The following is a 25,335-nucleotide window of genomic DNA, read 5'->3' on the forward strand; positions in this document are numbered from 1 at the left end:
CCATGGCCTGTCCTGCATTTCTGGTTTTGACACTTTATTCAGCATGGCCCTTTTGACCGATGGGAAGCGAGACTTCTTTGTAGCGCTGATTTGCCTTTCCAGGTTGCTTGGTTGGCCAAAAAGGGCGTATGCGTTTTTTTCCTGAATATATTCAGGAAAAAACGCATACGCCCTTTTTGGCCAAGGGCATCATTGTCGAGGTTTTGCCGCTTTTCCCGTGCTTTAAAGGAGACTCGAATCTACCTCCTGAAATCTGTTTCCTGCAATTCTGCCTTGCTTTCAAATCCTCTTCGTTGTCTTCCGTCAATATATTTGTGGACGAGAGTTATCATTTATAACTCTGCAGGTTTGTGAATTGCAGTGCCCCTGAGCTCCATTTTTCAACTCGCTTTCTTGGGAGCTGGCCGCAAAAGCGCAGGATTGCTTCAGGCCCTATTCTGGTCCCGGGCGGCAGGCTGAGGCTGTGGTTAATTCTTCTTCCTGATGGGAAAATAGAGTGACCTGTGCCTGTCCCAACACCTAGAGCTAGTGTCTCATTGGTTCCCCCTCTTCCCGTTCATCCTCAGGACAAACTGCAACCTGTACGGAACAGGAGGTTAAAGGTGCTGATTCTCCAAGGAGGGAGATTGCTAGTAAAGCGGCTGGAATGGCGAACCCGAGCACAAGGATATGAGAAATGAGGTGCGTTTTAGAAACCTTTCCCGATCACACGGTGTACCATCTTCTGGGATTCTCATGCATGTTTTCGATGTAGGAAGATGCCCTTGAACCTGGAGATTTGTGACCCATGGGATGGGTACCACGCAGTATTACTCTAAAGGGTCTGCGTTTGCTCACCCAACCTCACCAAACCTCTCAGCCCCAAGAGTGTCCACCCTTATGTCTCAATCAGCTGTGGGTCTAGATATGGTCATTCCAGGTGGCATCACAGCCCTTGAACGAATTTAGTAAGAATTTCTCTCTCTTTCACTGTCTTTGTTTCACGGGTTTTTAAAAGTGATTGATTTTTATAAAGGGGTTTAGCTGCTTTTCACTGCTGTGTTTATGCCGCTTTACACCCACTTGACTCACTTACAGACTGATATCAATACATAGGTTTTAAGATTCTTACTAGTCAGATATATTCTTGGGCGGTGAATAGGGGGTTTTGAGTCCAGATCACTGCGCAAGGAGTAGGTCTTGTCTATTACATATTGGGTTTATGGAACGGTCTCTGAGCTAATTTGAAACCCTTGTTTTATGCATCACCCCACCTCACCTTTCCCGTTAAGCAGCCATAGTGTGCTTTCTAAACGTGTGACTCTGTTCTGTTTTGTAATTCACTTCAAGGGTAGCGGTTTTTACATTCCCTCTATAAGTGATATCTTATGATAAGTGTCTTTTTCTGTGTGACTTATTTCACTTAGAATCGTCGTACCTAAATCCACTCATCATGCTGCTACTAGCCTTATGACGTTGATTTCATGGCTGAGTGATATTCCATTGTACATAAGGACCACAACTTCTTTATCCATTTTTCTCTTTCCTGGGATATTTAAGGTGTAATGAAGTGGAGGTTCTTGTCAACAGAGCAGCCCTAAACTTTGGGGTGCCTGTGTCTTGCTGATTTTTAGTTTTCCCAATTTATACGCCCTTGAGTGGAAGTGCCCTATGCTCTCTAAGCTCAGTTTTTTCGATGTTTCAGGACACACCGTACACTTCTCCAGAGTGGCTGTTGGCAATTTACATCCAGCCCATCTGCGCAGCAAGGCTCCCGTTTCTCCATGGCCTGTCCTGCATTTCTGGTTTTGACACTTTATTCAGCATGGCCCTTCTGACCGATGGGAAGCGAGACTTCTTTGCAGCGCTGATTTGCCTTTCCAGGTTGCTTGGTTGGCCAAAAAGGGCGTATGCGTTTTTTCCTGCATATATTCAGGAAAAAACGCATACGCCCTTTTTGGCCAAGGGCATCATTGTCGAGGTTTTGCCGCTTTTCCCGTGCTTTAAAAGCGATTCGAATCTACCTCCTGAAATCTGTTTCCTGCAATTCTGCCTTGCTTTCAAATCCTCTTCGTTGTCTTCCGTCAATATATTTGTGGACGAGAGTTATCATTTATAACTCTACAGGTTTGTGAATTGCAGTGCCCCTGAGCTCCATTTTTCAACTCGCTTTCTTGGGAGCTGGCCGCAAAAGCACAGGATTGCTTCAGGCCCTATTCTGGTCCCAGGCGGCAGGCTGAGCCTGTGGTTAATTCTTCTTCCTGATGGGAAAATAGAGTGACCTGTGCCTGTCCCAACCCCTAGAGCTAGTGTCTCATTGGTTCCCCCTCTTCCCGTTCATCCTCAGGACAAACTGCAACCTGTACGGAACAGGAGGTTAAAGGTGCTGATTCTCCAAGGAGGGAGATTGCTAGTAAAGCGGCTGGAATGGCGAACCCGAGCACAAGGAGATGAGAAATGAGGTGCGTTTTAGAAACCTTTCCCGATCACACGGTGTACCATCTTCAGGGTTTCTCATGCATGTTTTTGATGTAGGAAGATGCCCTTGAACCTGGAGATTTGTGACCCATGGGATGGGTACCACGCAGTATTACTCTAAAGGGTCTGCGTTTGCTCACCCAACCTCACCAAACCTCTCAACCCCAAGAGTGTCCACCCGTATGTCTCAATCAGCTGTGGGTCTAGATATGGTCAATCCCGGTGGCATCACAGCCCTTGAACGAATTTTGTAAGAATTTCTCTCTCTTTCACTGTCTTTGTTTCACGGGTTTTTAAAAGTGATTGATTTTTATAAAGGGGTTTAGCTGCTTTTCACTGCTGTGTTTATGCCGCTTTACACCCACTTGACTCACTTACAGAGAGATATAAATACATAAGTTTTAAGATTCTTACTTGTCAGATATATTCTTAGGCGGTGAATAGGGGGTGTTGAGTCCAGTTCACTGAGCAAGGAATAGGTCGTGTCTATTACTTATTGGGTTTATGGAACGGTCTCTGAGCTAATTTGAAACCCTTGTTTTATGCATCACCCCACCTCAACTTTCCCGTTAAGCAGCCATAGTGTGCTTTCTAAACGTGTGACTCTCTTCTGTTTTGTAATTCAGTTCAAGGGTAGCGGTTTTTACATTCCCTCTATAAGTGATATCTTATGATAAGTGTCTTTTTCTGTGTGACTTATTTCACTTAGAATCGTCATACCTAAATCCACTCATCATGCTGCTACTAGCCTTATGACGTTGATTTCATGGCTGAGTGATATTCCTTTGTACATAAGGACCACAACTTCTTTATCCATTTTTCTCTTTCCTGGGATATTTAAGGTGTAACGAAGTGGAGGTTCTTGTCAACAGAGCAGCCCTAAACTTTGGGGTGCCTGTGTCTTGCTGATTTTTAGTTTTCCCAATTTATACGCCCATGAGTGGAAGTGCCCTATGCTCTCTAAGCTGAATTTTTTCGATGTTTCAGGACACACCGTACACTTCTCCAGAGTGGCTGTTGGCAATTTACATCCCGCCCATCAGCGTAGCAAGGCTCCCGTTTCTCCATGGCCTGTCCTGCATTTCTGGTTTTGACACTTTATTCAGCATGGCCCTTTTGACCGATGGGAAGCGAGACTTCTTTGCAGCGCTGATTTGCCTTTCCAGGTTGCTTGGTTGGCCAAAAAGGGCGTATGCGTTTTTTCCTGAATATATTCAGGAAAAAACGCATACGCCCTTTTTGGCCAAGGGCATCATTGTCGATGTTTTGCCGCTTTTCCCGTGCTTTAAAGGAGACTCGAATCTACCTCCTGAAATCTGTTTCCTGCAATTCTGCCTTGCTTTCAAATCCTCTTCGTTGTCTTCCGTCAATATATTTGTGGACGAGAGTTATCATTTATAACTCTGCAGGTTTGTGAATTGCAGTGCCCCTGAGCTCCATTTTTCAACTCGCTTTCTTGGGAGCTGGCCGCAAAAGCGCAGGATTGCTTCAGGCCCTATTCTGGTCCCGGGCGGCAGGCTGAGCCTGTGGTTAATTCTTCTTCCTGATGGGAAATTAGAGTAACCTGTGCCTGTCCCAACACCTAGAGCTAGTGTCTCATTGGTTCCCCCTCTTCCCGTTCATCCTCAGGACAAATTGCAACCTGTACGGAACAGGAGGTTAAAGGTGCTGATTCTCCAAGGAGGGAGATTGCTAGTAAAGTGGCTGGAATGGCGAACCCGAGCACAAGGAGATGAGAAATGAGGTGCGTTTTAGAAACCTCTCCCGATCACACGGTGTACCATCTTCTGGGATTCTCATGCATGTTTTCGATGTAGGAAGATGCCCTTGAACCTGGAGATTTGGGACCCATGGGATGGGTACCACGCAGTATTACTCTAAAGGGTCTGCGTTTGCTCACCCAACCTCACCAAACCTCTCAGCCCCAAGAGTGTCCACCCTTATGTCTCAATCAGCTGTGGGTCTAGATATGGTCAATCCAGGTGGCATCACAGCCCTTGAACGAATTTCGTAAGAATTTCTCTCTCTTTCACTGTCTTTGTTTCACGGGTTTTTAAAAGTGATTGATTTTTATAAAGGGGTTTAGCTGCTTTTCACTGCTGTGTTTATGCTGCTTTACACCCACTTGACTCACTTACAGAGAGATATAAATTCATAAGTTTTAAGATTCTTACTAGTCAGACATATTCTTAGGCGGTGAATAGGGGGTGTTGAGTCCAGTTCACTGAGCAAGGAGTAGGTCATGTCTATTACTTATTTGGTTTATGGAACGGTCTCTGAGCTAATTTGAAACCCTTGTTTTATGCATCACCCCACCTCAACTTTCCCGTTAACCAGCCATAGTGTGCTTTCTAAACGTGTGACTCTCTTCTGTTTTGTAATTCAGTTCAAGGGTAGCGGTTTTTACATTCCCTCTATAAGTGATATCTTATGATAAGTGTCTTTTTCTGTGTGACTTATTTCACTTAGAATCGTCGTACCTAAATCCACTCATCATGCTGCTACTAGCCTTATGACGTTGATTTCATGGCTGAGTGATATTCCATTGTACATAAGGACCACAACTTCTTTATCCATTTTTCTCTTTCCTGGGATATTTAAGGTGTAACGAAGTGGAGGTTCTTGTCAACAGAGCAGCCCTAAACTTTGGGGTGCCTGTGTCTTGCTGATTTTTAGTTTTCCCAATTTATACGCCCATGAGTGGAAGTGCTCTATGCTCTCTAAGCTGAGTTTTTTCGATGTTTCAGGACACACCGTACACTTCTCCAGAGTGGCTGTTGGCAATTTACATCCCGCCCATCAGCGTAGCAAGGCTCCCGTTTCTCCATGGCCTGTCCTGCATTTCTGGTTTTGACACTTTATTCAGCATGGCCCTTTTGACCGATGGGAAGCGAGACTTCTTTGTAGCGCTGATTTGCCTTTCCAGGTTGCTTGGTTGGCCAAAAAGGGCGTATGCGTTTTTTTCCTGAATATATTCAGGAAAAAACGCATACGCCCTTTTTGGCCAAGGGCATCATTGTCGAGGTTTTGCCGCTTTTCCCGTGCTTTAAAGGAGACTCGAATCTACCTCCTGAAATCTGTTTCCTGCAATTCTGCCTTGCTTTCAAATCCTCTTCGTTGTCTTCCGTCAATATATTTGTGGACGAGAGTTATCATTTATAACTCTGCAGGTTTGTGAATTGCAGTGCCCCTGAGCTCCATTTTTCAACTCGCTTTCTTGGGAGCTGGCCGCAAAAGCGCAGGATTGCTTCAGGCCCTATTCTGGTCCCGGGCGGCAGGCTGAGGCTGTGGTTAATTCTTCTTCCTGATGGGAAAATAGAGTGACCTGTGCCTGTCCCAACACCTAGAGCTAGTGTCTCATTGGTTCCCCCTCTTCCCGTTCATCCTCAGGACAAATTGCAACCTGTACGGAACAGGAGGTTAAAGGTGCTGATTCTCCAAGGAGGGAGATTGCTAGTAAAGCGGCTGGAATGGCGAACCCGAGCACAAGGAGATGAGAAATGAGGTGCGTTTTAGCAACCTTTCCCGATCACACGGTGTACCATCTTCAGGGTTTCTCATGCATGTTTTCGATGTAGGAAGATGCCCTTGAACCTGGAGATTTGGGACCCATGGGATGGGTACCACGCAGTATTACTCTAAAGGGTCTGCGTTTGCTCACCCAACCTCACCAAACCTCTCAGCCCCAAGAGTGTCCACCCTTATGCCTCAATCAGCTGTGGGTCTAGATATGGTCAATCCAGGTGGCATCACAGCCCTTGAACGAATTTTGTAAGAATTTCTCTCTCTTTCACTGTCTTTGTTTCACGGGTTTTTAAAAGTAATTGATTTTTATAAAGGGGTTTAGCTGTTTTTTACTGCTGTGTTTATGCCGCTTTACACCCACTTGACTCACATACAGAGAGATATCAATACATAGGTTTTAAGATTCTTACTAGTCAGATATATTCTTGGGCGGTGAATAGGGGGTTTTGAGTCCAGATCACTGAGCAAGGAGTAGGTCTTGTCTATTACATATTGGGTTTATGGAACGGTCTCTGAGCTAATTTGAAACCCTTGTTTTATGCATCACCCCACCTCACCTTTCCCGTTAAGCAGCCATAGTGTGTTTTCTAAACGTGTGACTCTGTTCTGTTTTGTAATTCAGTTCAAGGGTAGCGGTTTTTACATTCCCTCTATAAGTGATATCTTATGATAAGTGTCTTTTTCTGTGTGACTTATTTCACTTAGAATCGTCGTACCTAAATCCACTCATCATGCTGCTACTAGCCTTATGACGTTGATTTCATGGCTGAGTGATATTCCATTGTACATAAGGACCACAACTTCTTTATCCATTTTTCTCTTTCCTGGGATATTTAAGGTGTAACGAAGTGGAGGTTCTTGTCAACAGAGCAGCCCTAAACTTTGGGGTGCCTGTGTCTTGCTGATTTTTAGTTTTCCCAATTTATACGCCCGTGAGTGGAAGTGCCCTATGCTGTCTAAGCTGAGTTTTTTCGATGTTTCAGGACACACCGTACACTTCTCCAGAGTGGCTGTTGGCAATTTACATCCCGCCCATCAGCGTAGCAAGGCTCCCGTTTCTCCATGGCCTGTCCTGCATTTCTGGTTTTGACACTTTATTCAGCATGGCCCTTTTGACCGATGGGAAGCGAGACTTCTTTGTAGCGCTGATTTGCCTTTCCAGGTTGCTTGGTTGGCCAAAAAGGGCGTATGCGTTTTTTCCCGAATATATTCAGGAATAAACGCATACGCCCTTTTTGGCCAAGGGCATCATTGTCGAGGTTTTGCCGCTTTTCCCGTGCTTTAAAGGCGATTCGAATCTTCCTCCTGAAATCTGTTTCCTGCAATTCTGCCTTGCTTTCAAATCCTCTTTGTTGTCTTCCGTCAATATATTTGTGGACGAGAGTTATCATTTATAACTCTGCAGGTTTGTGAATTGCAGTGCCCCTGAGCTCCATTTTTCAACTCGCTTTCTTGGGAGCTGGCCGCAAAAGCGCAGGATTGCTTCAGGCCCTATTCTGGTCCCGGGCGGCAGGCTGAGCCTGTGGTTAATTCTTCTTCCTGATGGGAAAATAGAGTGACCTGTGCCTGTCCCAACACCTAGAGCTAGTGTCTCATTGGTTCCCCCTCTTCCCGTTCATCCTCAGGACAAATTGCAACCTGTACGGAACAGGAGGTTAAAGGTGCTGATTCTCCAAGGAGGGAGATTGCTAGTAAAGCGGCTGGAATGGCGAACCCGAGCACAAGGAGATGAGAAATGAGGTGCGTGTTAGAAACCTTTCCCGATCACACGGTGTACCATCTTCTGGGATTCTCATGCATGTTTTCGATGTAGGAAGATGCCCTTGAACCTGGAGATTTGGGACCCATGGGATGGGTACCACGCAGTATTACTCTAAAGGGTCTGCGTTTGCTCACCCAACCTCACCAAACCTCTCAGCCCCAAGAGTGTCCACCCTTATGCCTCAATCAGCTGTGGGTCTAGATATGGTCAATCCAGGTGGCATCACAGCCCTTGAACGAATTTTGTAAGAATTTCTCTCTCTTTCACTGTCTTTGTTTCACGGGTTTTTAAAAGTAATGGATTTTTATAAAGGGGTTTAGCTGTTTTTTACTGCTGTGTTTATGCCGCTTTACACCCACTTGACTCACATACAGAGAGATATCAATACATAGGTTTTAAGATTCTTACTAGTCAGATATATTCTTGGGCGGTGAATAGGGGGTTTTGAGTCCAGATCACTGAGCAAGGAGTAGGTCTTGTCTATTACATATTGGGTTTATGGAACGGTCTCTGAGCTAATTTGAAACCCTTGTTTTATGCATCACCCCACCTCACCTTTCCCGTTAAGCAGCCATAGTGTGTTTTCTAAACGTGTGACTCTGTTCTGTTTTGTAATTCAGTTCAAGGGTAGCGGTTTTACATTCCCTCTATAAGTGATATCTTATGATAAGTGTCGTTTTCTGTGTGGCTTATTTCACTTAGAATCGTCGTACCTAAATCCACTCATCATGCTGCTACTAGCCTTATGACGTTGATTTCATGGCTGAGTGATATTCCATTGTACATAAGGACCACAACTTCTTGATCCATTTTTCTCTTTCCTGGGATATTTAAGGTGTAACGAAGTGGAGGTTCTTGTCAACAGAGCAGCCCTAAACTTTGGGGTGCCTGTGCCTTGCTGATTTTTAGTTTTCCCAATTTATACGCCCGTGAGTGGAAGTGCCCTATGCTGTCTAAGCTGAGTGTTTTCGATGTTTCAGGACACACCGTACACTTCTGCAGAGTGGCTGTTGGCAATTTACATCACGCCCATCAGCGTAGCAAGGCTCCCGTTTCTCCATGGCCTGTCCTGCATTTCTGGTTTTGACACTTTATTCAGCATGGCCCTTTTGACCGATGGGAAGCGAGACTTCTTTGTAGCGCTGATTTGCCTTTCCAGGTTGCTTGGTTGGCCAAAAAGGGCGTATGCGTTTTTTCCTGAATATATTCAGGAAAAAACGCATACGCCCTTTTTGGCCAAGGGCATCATTGTCGAGGTTTTGCCGCTTTTCCCGTGCTTTAAAGGCGATTCGAATCTACCTCCTGAAATCTGTTTCCTGCAATTCTGCCTTGCTTTCAAATCCTCTTCGTTGTCTTCCGTCAATATATTTGTGGACGAGAGTTATCATTTATAACTCTGCAGGTTTGTGAATTGCAGTTCCCCTGAGCTCCATTTTTCAACTCGCTTTCTTGGGAGCTGGCCGCAAAAGCGCAGGATTGCTTCAGGCCCTATTCTGGTCCCGGGCGGCAGGCTGAGGCTGTGGTTAATTCTTCTTCCTGATGGGAAAATAGAGTGACCTGTGCCTGTCCCAACCCCTAGAGCTAGTGTCTCATTGGTTCCCCCTCTTCCCGTTCATCCTCAGGACAAATTGCAACCTGTATGGAACAGGAGGTTAAAGGTGCTGATTCTCCAAGGAGGGAGATTGCTAGTAAAGCGGCTGGAATGGCGAACCCGAGCACAAGGAGATGAGAAATGAGGTGCGTTTTAGAAACCTTTCCCGATCACATGGTGTACCATCTTCAGGGTTTCTCATGCATGTTTTCGATGTAGGAAGATGCCCTTGAACCTGGAGATTTGGGACCCATGGGATGGGTACCACGCAGTATTACTCTAAAGGGTCTGCGTTTGCTCACCCAACCTCACCAAACCTCTCAACCCCAAGAGTGTCCACCCTTATGTCTCAATCAGCTGTGGGTCTAGATATGGTCAATCCCGGTGGCATCACAGCCCTTGAACGAATTTTGTAAGAATTTCTCTCTCTTTCACTGTCTTTGTTTCACGGGTTTTTAAAAGTGATTGATTTTTATAAAGGGGTTTAGCTGCTTTTCACTGCTGTGTTTATGCCGCTTTACACCCACTTGACTCACTTACAGAGAGATATAAATACATAAGTTTTAAGATTCTTACTTGTCAGATATATTCTTAGGCGGTGAATAGGGGGTGTTGAGTCCAGTTCACTGAGCAAGGAATAGGTCGTGTCTATTACTTATTGGGTTTATGGAACGGTCTCTGAGCTAATTTGAAACCCTTGTTTTATGCATCACCCCACCTCAACTTTCCCGTTAAGCAGCCATAGTGTGCTTTCTAAACGTGTGACTCTGTTCTGTTTTGTAATTCAGTTCAAAGGTAGCGATTTTTACATTCCCTCTATAAGTGATATCTTATGATAAGTGTCTTTTTCTGTGTGACTTATTTCACTTAGAATCGTCGTACCTAAATCCACTCATCATGCTGCTACTAGCCTTATGACGTTGATTTCATGGCTGAGTGATATTCCATTGTACATAAGGACCACAACTTCTTTATCCATTTTTCTCTTTCCTGGGATATTTAAGGTGTAACGAAGTGGAGGTTCTTGTCAACAGAGCAGCCCTAAACTTTGGGGTGCCTGTGTCTTGCTGATTTTTAGTTTTCCCAATTTATACGCCTTTCAGTGGAAGTGCCCTATGCTCTCTAAGCTGAGTTTTTTCGATGTTTCAGGACACACCGTACACTTCTCCAGAGTGGCTGTTGGCAATTTACATCCAGCCCATCTGCGCAGCAAGGCTCCCGTTTCTCCATGGCCTGTCCTGCATTTCTGGTTTTGACACTTTATTCAGCATGGCCCTTCTGACCGATGGGAAGCGAGACTTCTTTGCAGCGCTGATTTGCCTTTCCAGGTTGCTTGGTTGGCCAAAAAGGGCGTATGCGTTTTTTCCTGCATATATTCAGGAAAAAACGCATACGCCCTTTTTGGCCAAGGGCATCATTGTCGAGGTTTTGCCGCTTTTCCCGTGCTTTAAAAGCGATTCGAATCTACCTCCTGAAATCTGTTTCCTGCAATTCTGCCTTGCTTTCAAATCCTCTTCGTTGTCTTCCGTCAATATATTTGTGGACGAGAGTTATCATTTATAACTCTACAGGTTTGTGAATTGCAGTGCCCCTGAGCTCCATTTTTCAACTCGCTTTCTTGGGAGCTGGCCGCAAAAGCACAGGATTGCTTCAGGCCCTATTCTGGTCCCGGGCGGCAGGCTGAGCCTGTGGTTAATTCTTCTTCCTGATGGGAAAATAGAGTGACCTGTGCCTGTCCCAACCCCTAGAGCTAGTGTCTCATTGGTTCCCCCTCTTCCCGTTCATCCTCAGGACAAACTGCAACCTGTACGGAACAGGAGGTTAAAGGTGCTGATTCTCCAAGGAGGGAGATTGCTAGTAAAGCGGCTGGAATGGCGAACCCGAGCACAAGGAGATGAGAAATGAGGTGCGTTTTAGAAACCTTTCCCGATCACACGGTGTACCATCTTCAGGGTTTCTCATGCATGTTTTTGATGTAGGAAGATGCCCTTGAACCTGGAGATTTGTGACCCATGGGATGGGTACCACGCAGTATTACTCTAAAGGGTCTGCGTTTGCTCACCCAACCTCACCAAACCTCTCAACCCCAAGAGTGTCCACCCTTATGTCTCAATCAGCTGTGGGTCTAGATATGGTCAATCCCGGTGGCATCACAGCCCTTGAACGAATTTTGTAAGAATTTCTCTCTCTTTCACTGTCTTTGTTTCACGGGTTTTTAAAAGTGATTGATTTTTATAAAGGGGTTTAGCTGCTTTTCACTGCTGTGTTTATGCCGCTTTACACCCACTTGACTCACTTACAGAGAGATATAAATACATAAGTTTTAAGATTCTTACTTGTCAGATATATTCTTAGGCGGTGAATAGGGGGTGTTGAGTCCAGTTCACTGAGCAAGGAATAGGTCGTGTCCATTACTTATTGGGTTTATGGAACGGTCTCTGAGCTAATTTGAAACCCTTGTTTTATGCATCACCCCACCTCAACTTTCCCGTTAAGCAGCCATAGTGTGCTTTCTAAACGTGTGACTCTCTTCTGTTTTGTAATTCAGTTCAAGGGTAGCGGTTTTTACATTCCCTCTATAAGTGATATCTTATGATAAGTGTCTTTTTCTGTGTGACTTATTTCACTTAGAATCGTCATACCTAAATCCACTCATCATGCTGCTACTAGCCTTATGACGTTGATTTCATGGCTGAGTGATATTCCTTTGTACATAAGGACCACAACTTCTTTATCCATTTTTCTCTTTCCTGGGATATTTAAGGTGTAACGAAGTGGAGGTTCTTGTCAACAGAGCAGCCCTAAACTTTGGGGTGCCTGTGTCTTGCTGATTTTTAGTTTTCCCAATTTATACGCCCATGAGTGGAAGTGCCCTATGCTCTCTAAGCTGAGTTTTTTCGATGTTTCAGGACACACCGTACACTTCTCCAGAGTGGCTGTTGGCAATTTACATCCCGCCCATCAGCGTAGCAAGGCTCCCGTTTCTCCATGGCCTGTCCTGCATTTCTGGTTTTGACACTTTATTCAGCATGGCCCTTTTGACCGATGGGAAGCGAGACTTCTTTGCAGCGCTGATTTGCCTTTCCAGGTTGCTTGGTTGGCCAAAAAGGGCGTATGCGTTTTTTCCTGAATATATTCAGGAAAAAACGCATACGCCCTTTTTGGCCAAGGGCATCATTGTCGAGGTTTTGCCGCTTTTCCCGTGCTTTAAAGGAGACTCGAATCTACCTCCTGAAATCTGTTTCCTGCAATTCTGCCTTGCTTTCAAATCCTCTTCGTTGTCTTCCGTCAATATATTTGTGGACGAGAGTTATCATTTATAACTCTGCAGGTTTGTGAATTGCAGTGCCCCTGAGCTCCATTTTTCAACTCGCTTTCTTGGGAGCTGGCCGCAAAAGCGCAGGATTGCTTCAGGCCCTATTCTGGTCCCGGGCGGCAGGCTGAGCCTGTGGTTAATTCTTCTTCCTGATGGGAAAATAGAGTGACCTGTGCCTGTCCCAACACCTAGAGCTAGTGTCTCATTGGTTCCCCCTCTTCCCGTTCATCCTCAGGACAAATTGCAACCTGTACGGAACAGGAGGTTAAAGGTGCTGATTCTCCAAGGAGGGAGATTGCTAGTAAAGCGGCTGGAATGGCGAACCCGAGCACAAGGAGATGAGAAATGAGGTGCGTTTTAGCAACCTTTCCCGATCACACGGTGTACCATCTTCAGGGTTTCTCATGCATGTTTTCGATGTAGGAAGATGCCCTTGAACCTGGAGATTTGGGACCCATGGGATGGGTACCACGCAGTATTACTCTAAAGGGTCTGCGTTTGCTCACCCAACCTCACCAAACCTCTCAGCCCCAAGAGTGTCCACCCTTATGCCTCAATCAGCTGTGGGTCTAGATATGGTCAATCCAGGTGGCATCACAGCCCTTGAACGAATTTTGTAAGAATTTCTCTCTCTTTCACTGTCTTTGTTTCACGGGTTTTTAAAAGTGATTGATTTTTATAAAGGGGTTTAGCTGCTTTTCACTGCTGTGTTTATGCCGCTTTACACCCACTTGACTCACTTACAGAGAGATATAAATACATAAGTTTTAAGATTCTTACTTGTCAGATATATTCTTAGGCGGTGAATAGGGGGTGTTGAGTCCAGTTCACTGAGCAAGGAATAGGTCGTGTCTATTACTTATTGGGTTTATGGAACGGTCTCTGAGCTAATTTGAAACCCTTGTTTTATGCATCACCCCACCTCAACTTTCCCGTTAAGCAGCCATAGTGTGCTTTCTAAACGTGTGACTCTCTTCTGTTTTGTAATTCAGTTCAAGGGTAGCGGTTTTTACATTCCCTCTATAAGTGATATCTTATGATAAGTGTCTTTTTCTGTGTGACTTATTTCACTTAGAATCGTCATACCTAAATCCACTCATCATGCTGCTACTAGCCTTATGACGTTGATTTCATGGCTGAGTGATATTCCTTTGTACATAAGGACCACAACTTCTTTATCCATTTTTCTCTTTCCTGGGATATTTAAGGTGTAACGAAGTGGAGGTTCTTGTCAACAGAGCAGCCCTAAACTTTGGGGTGCCTGTGTCTTGCTGATTTTTAGTTTTCCCAATTTATACGCCCATGAGTGGAAGTGCCCTATGCTCTCTAAGCTGAGTTTTTTCGATGTTTCAGGACACACCGTACACTTCTCCAGAGTGGCTGTTGGCAATTTACATCCCGCCCATCAGCGTAGCAAGGCTCCCGTTTCTCCATGGCCTGTCCTGCATTTCTGGTTTTGACACTTTATTCAGCATGGCCCTTTTGACCGATGGGAAGCGAGACTTCTTTGCAGCGCTGATTTGCCTTTCCAGGTTGCTTGGTTGGCCAAAAAGGGCGTATGCGTTTTTTCCTGAATATATTCAGGAAAAAACGCATACGCCCTTTTTGGCCAAGGGCATCATTGTCGAGGTTTTGCCGCTTTTCCCGTGCTTTAAAGGAGACTCGAATCTACCTCCTGAAATCTGTTTCCTGCAATTCTGCCTTGCTTTCAAATCCTCTTCGTTGTCTTCCGTCAATATATTTGTGGACGAGAGTTATCATTTATAACTCTGCAGGTTTGTGAATTGCAGTTCCCCTGAGCTCCATTTTTCAACTCGCTTTCTTGGGAGCTGGCCGCAAAAGCGCAGGATTGCTTCAGGCCCTATTCTGGTCCCGGGCGGAAGGCTGAGCCTGTGGTTAATTCTTCTTCCTGATGGGAAATTAGAGTAACCTGTGCCTGTCCCAACACCTAGAGCTAGTGTCTCATTGGTTCCCCCTCTTCCCGTTCATCCTCAGGACAAATTGCAACCTGTACGGAACAGGAGGTTAAAGGTGCTGATTCTCCAAGGAGGGAGATTGCTAGTAAAGCGGCTGGAATGGCGAACCCGAGCACAAGGAGATGAGAAATGAGGTGCGTTTTAGCAACCTTTCCCGATCACACGGTGTACCATCTTCAGGGTTTCTCATGCATGTTTTCGATGTAGGAAGATGCCCTTGAACCTGGAGATTTGGGACCCATGGGATGGGTACCACGCAGTATTACTCTAAAGGGTCTGCGTTTGCTCACCCAACCTCACCAAACCTCTCAGCCCCAAGAGTGTCCACCCTTATGCCTCAATCACCTGTGGGTCTAGATATGGTCAATCCAGGTGGCATCACAGCCCTTGAACGAATTTTGTAAGAATTTCTCTCTCTTTCACTGTCTTTGTTTCACGGGTTTTTAAAAGTAATTGATTTTTATAAAGGGGTTTAGCTGTTTTTTACTGCTGTGTTTATGCCGCTTTTAACCCACTTGACTCACATACAGACAGATATCAATACATAGGTTTTAAGATTCTTACTAGTCAGATATATTCTTGGGCGGTGAATAGGGGGTTTTGAGTCCAGATCACTGAGCAAGGAGTAGGTCTTGTCTATTACATATTGGGTTTATGGAACGGTCTCTGAGCTAATTTGAAACCCTTGTTTTATGCATCACCCCACCTCACCTTTCCCGTTAAGCAGCCATAGTGTGTTTTCTAAACGTGTGACTCTGTTCTGTTTTGTAATTCAGTTCAAGGGTAGCGGTTTTTACATTCCCTCTATAAGTGATATCTTATGATAAGTGTCTTTTTCTGTGTGACTTATTTCACTTAGAATCGTCGTACCTAAATCCACTCATCATGCTGCTACTAGCCTTATGACGTTGATTTCATGGCTGAGTGATATTCCATTGTACATAAGGACCACAACTTCTTTATCCATTTTTCTCTTTCCTGGGATATTTAAGGTGTAACGAAGTGGAGGTTCTTGTCAACAGAGCAGCCCTAAACTTTGGGGTGCCTGTGTCTTGCTGATTTTTAGTTTTCCCAATTTATACGCCCGTGAGTGGAAGTGCCCTATGCTGTCTAAGCTGAGTTTTTTCGATGTTTCAGGACACACCGTACACTTCTCCAGAGTGGCTGTTGGCAATTTACATCCCGCCCATCAGCGTAGCAAGGCTCCCGTTTCTCCATGGCCTGTCCTGCATTTCTGGTTTTGACACTTTATTCAGCATGGCCCTTTTGACCGATGGGAAGCGAGACTTCTTTGTAGCGCTGATTTGCCTTTCCAGGTTGCTTGGTTGGCCAAAAAGGGCGTATGCGTTTTTTCCCGAATATATTCAGGAATAAACGCATACGCCCTTTTTGGCCAAGGGCATCATTGTCGAGGTTTTGCCGCTTTTCCCGTGCTTTAAAGGCGATTCGAATCTTCCTCCTGAAATCTGTTTCCTGCAATTCTGCCTTGCTTTCAAATCCTCTTTGTTGTCTTCCGTCAATATATTTGTGGACGAGAGTTATCATTTATAACTCTGCAGGTTTGTGAATTGCAGTTCCCCTGAGCTCCATTTTTCAACTCGCTTTCTTGGGAGCTGGCCGCAAAAGCGCAGGATTGCTTCAGGCCCTATTCTGGTCCCGGGCGGCAGGCTGAGCCTGTGGTTAATTCTTCTTCCTGATGGGAAAATAGAGTGACCTGTGCCTGTCCCAACACCTAGAGCTAGTGTCTCATTGGTTCCCCCTCTTCCCGTTCATCCTCAGGACAAATTGCAACCTGTACGGAACAGGAGGTTAAAGGTGCTGATTCTCCAAGGAGGGAGATTGCTAGTAAAGCGGCTGGAATGGCGAACCCGAGCACAAGGAGATGAGAAATGAGGTGCGTGTTAGAAACCTTTCCCGATCACACGGTGTACCATCTTCTGGGATTCTCATGCATGTTTTCGATGTAGGAAGATGCCCTTGAACCTGGAGATTTGGGACCCATGGGATGGGTACCACGCAGTATTACTCTAAAGGGTCTGCGTTTGCTCACCCAACCTCACCAAACCTCTCAGCCCCAAGAGTGTCCACCCTTATGCCTCAATCAGCTGTGGGTCTAGATATGGTCAATCCAGGTGGCATCACAGCCCTTGAACGAATTTTGTAAGAATTTCTCTCTCTTTCACTGTCTTTGTTTCACGGGTTTTTAAAAGTAATGGATTTTTATAAAGGGGTTTAGCTGTTTTTTACTGCTGTGTTTATGCCGCTTTACACCCACTTGACTCACATACAGAGAGATATCAATACATAGGTTTTAAGATTCTTACTAGTCAGATATATTCTTGGGCGGTGAATAGGGGGTTTTGAGTCCAGATCACTGAGCAAGGAGTAGGTCTTGTCTATTACATATTGGGTTTATGGAACGGTCTCTGAGCTAATTTGAAACCCTTGTTTTATGCATCACCCCACCTCACCTTTCCCGTTAAGCAGCCATAGTGTGTTTTCTAAACGTGTGACTCTGTTCTGTTTTGTAATTCAGTTCAAGGGTAGCGGTTTTACATTCCCTCTATAAGTGATATCTTATGATAAGTGTCGTTTTCTGTGTGGCTTATTTCACTTAGAATCGTCGTACCTAAATCCACTCATCATGCTGCTACTAGCCTTATGACGTTGATTTCATGGCTGAGTGATATTCCATTGTACATAAGGACCACAACTTCTTGATCCATTTTTCTCTTTCCTGGGATATTTAAGGTGTAACGAAGTGGAGGTTCTTGTCAACAGAGCAGCCCTAAACTTTGGGGTGCCTGTGCCTTGCTGATTTTTAGTTTTCCCAATTTATACGCCCGTGAGTGGAAGTGCCCTATGCTGTCTAAGCTGAGTGTTTTCGATGTTTCAGGACACACCGTACACTTCTGCAGAGTGGCTGTTGGCAATTTACATCACGCCCATCAGCGTAGCAAGGCTCCCGTTTCTCCATGGCCTGTCCTGCATTTCTGGTTTTGACACTTTATTCAGCATGGCCCTTTTGACCGATGGGAAGCGAGACTTCTTTGTAGCGCTGATTTGCCTTTCCAGGTTGCTTGGTTGGCCAAAAAGGGCGTATGCGTTTTTTCCTGAATATATTCAGGAAAAAACGCATACGCCCTTTTTGGCCAAGGGCATCATTGTCGAGGTTTTGCCGCTTTTCCCGTGCTTTAAAGGCGATTCGAATCTACCTCCTGAAATCTGTTTCCTGCAATTCTGCCTTGCTTTCAAATCCTCTTCGTTGTCTTCCGTCAATATATTTGTGGACGAGAGTTATCATTTATAACTCTGCAGGTTTGTGAATTGCAGTTCCCCTGAGCTCCATTTTTCAACTCGCTTTCTTGGGAGCTGGCCGCAAAAGCGCAGGATTGCTTCAGGCCCTATTCTGGTCCCGGGCGGCAGGCTGAGGCTGTGGTTAATTCTTCTTCCTGATGGGAAAATAGAGTGACCTGTGCCTGTCCCAACACCTAGAGCTAGTGTCTCATTGGTTCCCCCTCTTCCCGTTCATCCTCAGGACAAATTGCAACCTGTATGGAACAGGAGGTTAAAGGTGCTGATTCTCCAAGGAGGGAGATTGCTAGTAAAGCGGCTGGAATGGCGAACCCGAGCACAAGGAGATGAGAAATGAGGTGCGTTTTAGAAACCTTTCCCGATCACATGGTGTACCATCTTCAGGGTTTCTCATGCATGTTTTCGATGTAGGAAGATGCCCTTGAACCTGGAGATTTGGGACCCATGGGATGGGTACCACGCAGTATTACTCTAAAGGGTCTGCGTTTGCTCACCCAACCTCACCAAACCTCTCAACCCCAAGAGTGTCCACCCTTATGTCTCAATCAGCTGTGGGTCTAGATATGGTCAATCCCGGTGGCATCACAGCCCTTGAACGAATTTTGTAAGAATTTCTCTCTCTTTCACTGTCTTTGTTTCACGGGTTTTTAAAAGTGATTGATTTTTATAAAGGGGTTTAGCTGCTTTTCACTGCTGTGTTTATGCCGCTTTACACCCACTTGACTCACTTACAGAGAGATATAAATACATAAGTTTTAAGATTCTTACTTGTCAGATATATTCTTAGGCGGTGAATAGGGGGTGTTGAGTCCAGTTCACTGAGCAAGGAATAGGTCGTGTCTATTACTTATTGGGTTTATGGAACGGTCTCTGAGCTAATTTGAAACCCTTGTTTTATGCATCACCCCACCTCAACTTTCCCGTTAAGCAGCCATAGTGTGCTTTCTAAACGTGTGACTCTGTTCTGTTTTGTAATTCAGTTCAAAGGTAGCGATTTTTACATTCCCTCTATAAGTGATATCTTATGATAAGTGTCTTTTTCTGTGTGACTTATTTCACTTAGAATCGTCGTACCTAAATCCACTCATCATGCTGCTACTAGCCTTATGACGTTGATTTCATGGCTGAGTGATATTCCATTGTACATAAGGACCACAACTTCTTTATCCATTTTTCTCTTTCCTGGGATATTTAAGGTGTAACGAAGTGGAGGTTCTTGTCAACAGAGCAGCCCTAAACTTTGGGGTGCCTGTGTCTTGCTGATTTTTAGTTTTCCCAATTTATACGCCTTTGAGTGGAAGTGCCCTATGCTCTCTAAGCTGAGTTTTTTCGATGTTTCAGGACACACCGTACACTTCTCCAGAGTGGCTGTTGGCAATTTACATCCAGCCCATCTGCGCAGCAAGGCTCCCGTTTCTCCATGGCCTGTCCTGCATTTCTGGTTTTGACACTTTATTCAGCATGGCCCTTCTGACCGATGGGAAGCGAGACTTCTTTGCAGCGCTGATTTGCCTTTCCAGGTTGCTTGGTTGGCCAAAAAGGGCGTATGCGTTTTTTCCTGCATATATTCAGGAAAAAACGCATACGCCCTTTTTGGCCAAGGGCATCATTGTCGAGGTTTTGCCGCTTTTCCCGTGCTTTAAAAGCGATTCGAATCTACCTCCTGAAATCTGTTTCCTGCAATTCTGCCTTGCTTTCAAATCCTCTTCGTTGTCTTCCGTCAATATATTTGTGGACGAGAGTTATCATTTATAACTCTACAGGTTTGTGAATTGCAGTGCCCCTGAGCTCCATTTTTCAACTCGCTTTCTTGGGAGCTGGCCGCAAAAGCACAGGATTGCTTCAGGCCCTATTCTGGTCCCGGGCGGCAGGCTGAGCCTGTGGTTAATTCTTCTTCCTGATGGGAAAATAGAGTGACCTGTGCCTGTCCCAACCCCTAGAGCTAGTGTCTCATTGGTTCCCCCTCTTCCCGTTCATCCTCAGGACAAACTGCAACCTGTACGGAACAGGAGGTTAAAGGTGCTGATTCTCCAAGGAGGGAGATTGCTAGTAAAGCGGCTGGAATGGCGAACCCGAGCACAAGGAGATGAGAAATGAGGTGCGTTTTAGAAACCTTTCCCGATCACACGGTGTACCATCTTCAGGGTTTCTCATGCATGTTTTTGATGTAGGAAGATGCCCTTGAACCTGGAGATTTGTGACCCATGGGATGGGTACCACGCAGTATTACTCTAAAGGGTCTGCGTTTGCTCACCCAACCTCACCAAACCTCTCAACCCCAAGAGTGTCCACCCTTATGTCTCAATCAGCTGTGGGTCTAGATATGGTCAATCCCGGTGGCATCACAGCCCTTGAACGAATTTTGTAAGAATTTCTCTCTCTTTCACTGTCTTTGTTTCACGGGTTTTTAAAAGTGATTGATTTTTATAAAGGGGTTTAGCTGCTTTTCACTGCTGTGTTTATGCCGCTTTACACCCACTTGACTCACTTACAGAGAGATATAAATACATAAGTTTTAAGATTCTTACTTGTCAGATATATTCTTAGGCGGTGAATAGGGGGTGTTGAGTCCAGTTCACTGAGCAAGGAATAGGTCATGTCTATTACTTATTGGGTTTATGGAACGGTCTCTGAGCTAATTTGAAACCCTTGTTTTATGCATCACCCCACCTCAACTTTCCCGTTAAGCAGCCATAGTGTGCTTTCTAAACGTGTGACTCTCTTCTGTTTTGTAATTCAGTTCAAGGGTAGCGGTTTTTACATTCCCTCTATAAGTGATATCTTATGATAAGTGTCTTTTTCTGTGTGACTTATTTCACTTAGAATCGTCATACCTAAATCCACTCATCATGCTGCTACTAGCCTTATGACGTTGATTTCATGGCTGAGTGATATTCCTTTGTACATAAGGACCACAACTTCTTTATCCATTTTTCTCTTTCCTGGGATATTTAAGGTGTAACGAAGTGGAGGTTCTTGTCAACAGAGCAGCCCTAAACTTTGGGGTGCCTGTGTCTTGCTGATTTTTAGTTTTCCCAATTTATACGCCCATGAGTGGAAGTGCCCTATGCTCTCTAAGCTGAGTGTTTTCGATGTTTCAGGACACACCGTACACTTCTCCAGAGTGGCTGTTGGCAATTTACATCCCGCCCATCAGCGTAGCAAGGCTCCCGTTTCTCCATGGCCTGTCCTGCATTTCTGGTTTTGACACTTTATTCAGCATGGCCCTTTTGACCGATGGGAAGCGAGACTTCTTTGCAGCGCTGATTTGCCTTTCCAGGTTGCTTGGTTGGCCAAAAAGGGCGTATGCGTTTTTTCCTGAATATATTCAGGAAAAAACGCATACGCCCTTTTTGGCCAAGGGCATCATTGTCGAGGTTTTGCCGCTTTTCCCGTGCTTTAAAGGAGACTCGAATCTACCTCCTGAAATCTGTTTCCTGCAATTCTGCCTTGCTTTCAAATCCTCTTCGTTGTCTTCCGTCAATATATTTGTGGACGAGAGTTATCATTTATAACTCTGCAGGTTTGTGAATTGCAGTTCCCCTGAGCTCCATTTTTCAACTCGCTTTCTTGGGAGCTGGCCGCAAAAGCGCAGGATTGCTTCAGGCCCTATTCTGGTCCCGGGCGGAAGGCTGAGCCTGTGGTTAATTCTTCTTCCTGATGGGAAATTAGAGTAACCTGTGCCTGTCCCAACACCTAGAGCTAGTGTCTCATTGGTTCCCCCTCTTCCCGTTCATCCTCAGGACAAATTGCAACCTGTACGGAACAGGAGGTTAAAGGTGCTGATTCTCCAAGGAGGGAGATTGCTAGTAAAGCGGCTGGAATGGCGAACCCGAGCACAAGGAGATGAGAAATGAGGTGCGTTTTAGCAACCTTTCCCGATCACACGGTGTACCATCTTCAGGGTTTCTCATGCATGTTTTCGATGTAGGAAGATGCCCTTGAACCTGGAGATTTGGGACCCATGGGATGGGTACCACGCAGTATTACTCTAAAGGGTCTGCGTTTGCTCACCCAACCTCACCAAACCTCTCAGCCCCAAGAGTGTCCACCCTTATGCCTCAATCAGCTGTGGGTCTAGATATGGTCAATCCAGGTGGCATCACAGCCCTTGAACGAATTTTGTAAGAATTTCTCTCTCTTTCACTGTCTTTGTTTCACGGGTTTTTAAAAGTAATTGATTTTTATAAAGGGGTTTAGCTGTTTTTTACTGCTGTGTTTATGCCGCTTTTAACCCACTTGACTCACATACAGACAGATATCAATACATAGGTTTTAAGATTCTTACTAGTCAGATATATTCTTGGGCGGTGAATAGGGGGTTTTGAGTCCAGATCACTGAGCAAGGAGTAGGTCTTGTCTATTACATATTGGGTTTATGGAACGGTCTCTGAGCTAATTTGAAACCCTTGTTTTATGCATCACCCCACCTCACCTTTCCCGTTAAGCAGCCATAGTGTGTTTTCTAAACGTGTGACTCTGTTCTGTTTTGTAATTCAGTTCAAGGGTAGCGGTTTTTACATTCCCTCTATAAGTGATATCTTATGATAAGTGTCTTTTTCTGTGTGACTTATTTCACTTAGAATCGTCGTACCTAAATCCACTCATCATGCTGCTACTAGCCTTATGACGTTGATTTCATGGCTGAGTGATATTCCATTGTACATAAGGACCACAACTTCTTTATCCATTTTTCTCTTTCCTGGGATATTTAAGGTGTAACGAAGTGGAGGTTCTTGTCAACAGAGCAGCCCTAAACTTTGGGGTGCCTGTGTCTTGCTGATTTTTAGTTTTCCCAATTTATACGCCCGTGAGTGGAAGTGCCCTATGCTCTCTAAGCTGAGTTTTTTCGATGTTTCAGGACACACCGTACACTTCTCCAGAGTGGCTGTTGGCAATTTACATCCCGCCCATCAGCGTAGCAAGGCTCCCGTTTCTCCATGGCCTGTCCTGCATTTCTGGTTTTGACACTTTATTCAGCATGGCCCTTTTGACCGATGGGAAGCGAGACTTCTTTGTAGCGCTGATTTGCCTTTCCAGGTTGCTTGGTTGGCCAAAAAGGGCGTATGCGTTTTTTCCCGAATATATTCAGGAATAAACGCATACGCCCTTTTTGGCCAAGGGCATCATTGTCGAGGTTTTGCCGCTTTTCCCGTGCTTTAAAGGCGATTCGAATCTTCCTCCTGAAATCTGTTTCCTGCAATTCTGCCTTGCTTTCAAATCCTCTTTGTTGTCTTCCGTCAATATATTTGTGGACGAGAGTTATCATTTATAACTCTGCAGGTTTGTGAATTGCAGTTCCCCTGAGCTCCATTTTTCAACTCGCTTTCTTGGGAGCTGGCCGCAAAAGCGCAGGATTGCTTCAGGCCCTATTCTGGTCCCGGGCGGCAGGCTGAGCCTGTGGTTAATTCTTCTTCCTGATGGGAAAATAGAGTGACCTGTGCCTGTCCCAACACCTAGAGCTAGTGTCTCATTGGTTCCCCCTCTTCCCGTTCATCCTCAGGACAAATTGCAACCTGTACGGAACAGGAGGTTAAAGGTGCTGATTCTCCAAGGAGGGAGATTGCTAGTAAAGCGGCTGGAATGGCGAACCCGAGCACAAGGAGATGAGAAATGAGGTGCGTGTTAGAAACCTTTCCCGATCACACGGTGTACCATCTTCTGGGATTCTCATGCATGTTTTCGATGTAGGAAGATGCCCTTGAACCTGGAGATTTGGGACCCATGGGATGGGTACCACGCAGTATTACTCTAAAGGGTCTGCGTTTGCTCACCCAACCTCACCAAACCTCTCAGCCCCAAGAGTGTCCACCCTTATGCCTCAATCAGCTGTGGGTCTAGATATGGTCAATCCAGGTGGCATCACAGCCCTTGAACGAATTTTGTAAGAATTTCTCTCTCTTTCACTGTCTTTGTTTCACGGGTTTTTAAAAGTAATGGATTTTTATAAAGGGGTTTAGCTGTTTTTTACTGCTGTGTTTATGCCGCTTTACACCCACTTGACTCACATACAGAGAGATATCAATACATAGGTTTTAAGATTCTTACTAGTCAGATATATTCTTGGGCGGTGAATAGGGGGTTTTGAGTCCAGATCACTGAGCAAGGAGTAGGTCTTGTCTATTACATATTGGGTTTATGGAACGGTCTCTGAGCTAATTTGAAACCCTTGTTTTATGCATCACCCCACCTCACCTTTCCCGTTAAGCAGCCATAGTGTGTTTTCTAAACGTGTGACTCTGTTCTGTTTTGTAATTCAGTTCAAGGGTAGCGGTTTTACATTCCCTCTATAAGTGATATCTTATGATAAGTGTCGTTTTCTGTGTGGCTTATTTCACTTAGAATCGTCGTACCTAAATCCACTCATCATGCTGCTACTAGCCTTATGACGTTGATTTCATGGCTGAGTGATATTCCATTGTACATAAGGACCACAACTTCTTGATCCATTTTTCTCTTTCCTGGGATATTTAAGGTGTAACGAAGTGGAGGTTCTTGTCAACAGAGCAGCCCTAAACTTTGGGGTGCCTGTGCCTTGCTGATTTTTAGTTTTCCCAATTTATACGCCCGTGAGTGGAAGTGCCCTATGCTGTCTAAGCTGAGTGTTTTCGATGTTTCAGGACACACCGTACACTTCTGCAGAGTGGCTGTTGGCAATTTACATCACGCCCATCAGCGTAGCAAGGCTCCCGTTTCTCCATGGCCTGTCCTGCATTTCTGGTTTTGACACTTTATTCAGCATGGCCCTTTTGACCGATGGGAAGCGAGACTTCTTTGTAGCGCTGATTTGCCTTTCCAGGTTGCTTGGTTGGCCAAAAAGGGCGTATGCGTTTTTTCCTGAATATATTCAGGAAAAAACGCATACGCCCTTTTTGGCCAAGGGCATCATTGTCGAGGTTTTGCCGCTTTTCCCGTGCTTTAAAGGCGATTCGAATCTACCTCCTGAAATCTGTTTCCTGCAATTCTGCCTTGCTTTCAAATCCTCTTCGTTGTCTTCCGTCAATATATTTGTGGACGAGAGTTATCATTTATAACTCTGCAGGTTTGTGAATTGCAGTTCCCCTGAGCTCCATTTTTCAACTCGCTTTCTTGGGAGCTGGCCGCAAAAGCGCAGGATTGCTTCAGGCCCTATTCTGGTCCCGGGCGGCAGGCTGAGGCTGTGGTTAATTCTTCTTCCTGATGGGAAAATAGAGTGACCTGTGCCTGTCCCAACCCCTAGAGCTAGTGTCTCATTGGTTCCCCCTCTTCCCGTTCATCCTCAGGACAAATTGCAACCTGTATGGAACAGGAGGTTAAAGGTGCTGATTCTCCAAGGAGGGAGATTGCTAGTAAAGCGGCTGGAATGGCGAACCCGAGCACAAGGAGATGAGAAATGAGGTGCGTTTTAGAAACC

The sequence above is a fragment of the Balaenoptera borealis genome (assembly GCF_965194805.1).
Source record: "Balaenoptera borealis genome assembly, chromosome: 2".
NCBI lineage: Eukaryota > Metazoa > Chordata > Mammalia > Artiodactyla > Balaenopteridae > Balaenoptera > Balaenoptera borealis.